Genomic DNA, 3,407 nt, shown 5'->3' with positions numbered 1-3,407 from the left:
CTATACTATAAAGCAGCAGTCATCAAAATTATATGGTACTGGCTAAGAGACAGAAGGGTGGATCAGTGGAATAGACATGGGGAAGTGACATCAGCAAGACAGTGTATGATAAACCCAAAGGGCCCAACTTTTGGGACAAAAATCCACTATTTGAGAAAAACTGCTGGGAAATTTGGAAAATAATATGGGAGGGATTAGGTTTAGATCAGCATCTCACACCCTACAACAAGATAAATTCAGAATGTGTGAATGACCTGAATATAGAGAGGGAAACTATAAATTAATTAAGTGAACACAGAATAGTATACTTGNAAAACTCTGACAGGGGTCTAATCACTCAAATATACAAGGAGTTAAAGCAATTGTATAAAAAATCAAGCCATTCCCCAATTGATAATTGGGCAAGAGACATGAATAGGCAATTTTCAGATAAAGATATCAAAAGTATCAATAAGCACATGAGAAAGTGTTCTAAATCTCTAATAATGAGAGAAATGCAAATCAAAACAACTCTGAGGTATCACCTCACACCTAGCAGATTGGCTAAAATGAAAGAAGGGGAGAGTAATGACTATTGGAGGGGATTGGCCAAATTGGGACATTAATGCATTGTTGATGGAGTTGTGAACTGATCCAACCATTCTCGATGGCAATTTGGAACTATGCTCAAAGGGCTATAAAAAAATGCCTGCCCTTTGATCCAGCCATACCTTTGTTGGGTTTGTACCCCAAAGGGATCATAAATAAACAGACTTGTACAAAAATATTTATAGCTGTGCTTTTTGTGGTGGCAAAAAACTGGAAAACAAGAGTATGCCTTTCTATTGGGGAATGGCTGATCAAAATGTGGTATCTGCTAGTGATGGAATAATATTGTTCTCAAAGGAATAATAAACTGGAGGAATTCCATGTGAACTGGAAAGACCTCCAGGAATTGATTCAGAGTGAAAGGAGCAGAGCCAGAAACATTGTACACAGAGACCAATACACTGTGGTAAAATTGAATGTAATGGACTTCTGTACTAATAGCAATGCACAATCCATAAAAATTCTGAGGGATTTATGGAAAAGAATGCTATACACATTCAGAGTAAGAACTACAGGAGAGGAAACACAGAAGAAAAGCAACTGCTTGAACACATGGCTTGAGGAGGTACATGATTGGGGATATAGACTCAAAACTACCGCACCAATGCAACTATCAACAATTTGGAAATAAATCTTGATCAATTACATATGTTAAATAAAACCACTGGAAATGTTCATAGGCTCTGGCGGAGGAGGGGCTTGAAGGGGAAAGTAAGAACATGAATCATGTAACCATGATAACTTTTCTAAAAAAAAATGACTAATTTAAAAAAAAAAAAGAAAGAAATGAAGATCACTCTCCCTCCACCTAAGCTGTGTACTAGGAAGGGTTTAGGCTTCCTGCAACCTGAACTCTCTCTGTTGAATGGAATACGTAGAGGAGTCATGATGGGGAAGAAGCGCTTGCTGGAGAAACTATGCAAAGGCGTCAGTCTGAGATGGATAAGTCCACGGAGCCCAACCCTGCAGGTGGGGAGCGAGGGAAGGGTAGAAGCACAGATTCTATGAGTCTCCCACTCCCTGAGCCACAGGAAATGAAATGTCTTTTGCCATCCTTGGAAAGAGAGAAAGAGAAACTATTAGAGGAGGCTAGTGATATTGAAGAAGGTGGATTAGACCTCACTATATCACTAAAGCCAGTTAGCTTCTACATAGCAGATAAAAAAGAAATTCTTCAGCAGCGTTTCTACATCATAGGAGAGAAGAAATTGTGGAAGATACTTCCTGATGTCTTTAAGAATGGTTCAATGGAAGAAATTAAAACAAAACAAAAACAAAACAAAAACAAAACAAAACAAAACACAAAACCTCTGCCAGGACCAGTTAGAATGTCTATCAGGAAAAACAAAACAAACAAAACATAACTCTTGAAGGTTTTTGAGGGTGAGAATGGGTTCTACTCTGATACAGAAGAAGAAGCAGATGATGGATCTAAGATGGAATCAAAATCAGTCCGCAAGACAATAGTGTAGATCCTATCTCATCCCTGATGGAGAACAAGCAGCCTGAAAGTTTGAAATTAAAACAAGAAATGAAGATCAGTGCCATTCTACTAAGAACATGGGCTGCCTTTTCTCATAGGTGTGTGTGTGTGTGTGTGTGTGTGTGTGTGTGTGTGTGTGTGTGTGTGTGTTTTGGGGGAAAGAAAAGATCTGTGATTTCATTGATTCATGTAACCTTGTGTGGAAATATACTCAAACTATGCAACTCAACAACTCACCTGTAATATGTCCTTTTTCAAAAACAGAATTTATTGTCCTTCCTGCAATCTTATTATTCCATCAAAATTATATATATATATACATACATATACATGTATGTATATGTATGTACATATATACACACACACACAAACCCATTTCTGTGGAAGTTTCCACAACTTTTCAACACTTTCTGATTCCAATCTAATAATGAGGTGATTTGAACCTTAATGGCTCCCACTGCTAAGCTTCTTCCCCCACCCCTTCTCCTTCTGTTTCTACTTCTAGTCTTCTGTCTCTATCCCTTTCTATAATTATAAGTTTTTACTGAATGGGGGTCTCTCAGCAAGGTTGGGTAATGGGAGAAGGTGACTAAGAGATTGCTCCCAAAATGGAGTCCAAAAACTTAGCTGACTCTTTTGTTGAAGTCTTGATGGGTGAGAAGTGATGGGATGCTTTTGACCAGGGAATCAGGGTTTCAATTTCCAAAGAAGATCCTTAGGAAACACTCAGGACTGGATCTGAGCTGGGATGTCCTCCTCCTCTCCTCTCTCAGTCCTCTGCTGGAAACCCTCTCTCCTTCCTTCCTCCTCTGGAGAACTTCCCAGAATCCTCTCTGGTCTCAACTGTCACCAACTGTCAACAGCTTCTTTTCTCTGGCTCCTTTTGTCCCAACCCCCTTGCACAAATCCCATCCTTACACTAATCAGAGGGAGAGGTATTGGGAGAGGGTGAATTTCAGAGTGGATGTATTATTGTAGAAAGATAAGTTTGTGAAGACAAAAATGATGAAGTCCAGGACTGCAGTCAGGTAAGAAATGATAACATTATAAACCAAGTAACCTTCCTGTTCCTTATGTGTGATCCCTCTCTTATTCATGTCTTTGTATGGATTATCCTTCATTCCTAGATTTTAAACTCCCCTTTTGTCTGCATCATAGAATCCCTTTTATCTTTCAAGATGCAACTCAAGCATAAGAGAAAATGTTTTTTGATTTCACCCAGAATCTGGTGCCTATACTCATTCACTACTGAGTTTTTTTAAATATATTTATTCTCTACCTGTTTTTACATGCATGTTTTCCCCCAAATAGAATGTAAGCAAACACTTTGAGTAGA

General features: G+C 38.6%; 1 pseudogene; it reads left to right on the top strand.

The window, feature by feature from the left end:
- Nucleotides 1-1,505: 1,505 nt before the first annotated feature.
- On the top strand, nucleotides 1,506-2,169 carry LOC123255995 (annotated as a pseudogene).
- The last annotated feature ends 1,238 nt before the right edge of the window (nucleotides 2,170-3,407 follow it).

This window comes from Gracilinanus agilis, unplaced genomic scaffold (genome assembly GCF_016433145.1).
Source record: "Gracilinanus agilis isolate LMUSP501 unplaced genomic scaffold, AgileGrace unplaced_scaffold55171, whole genome shotgun sequence".
Classification (NCBI taxonomy): domain Eukaryota; kingdom Metazoa; phylum Chordata; class Mammalia; order Didelphimorphia; family Didelphidae; genus Gracilinanus; species Gracilinanus agilis.
Note: the sequence above shows the minus strand (reverse complement) of the source record. Positions and strands in the feature narration are given on the sequence as shown.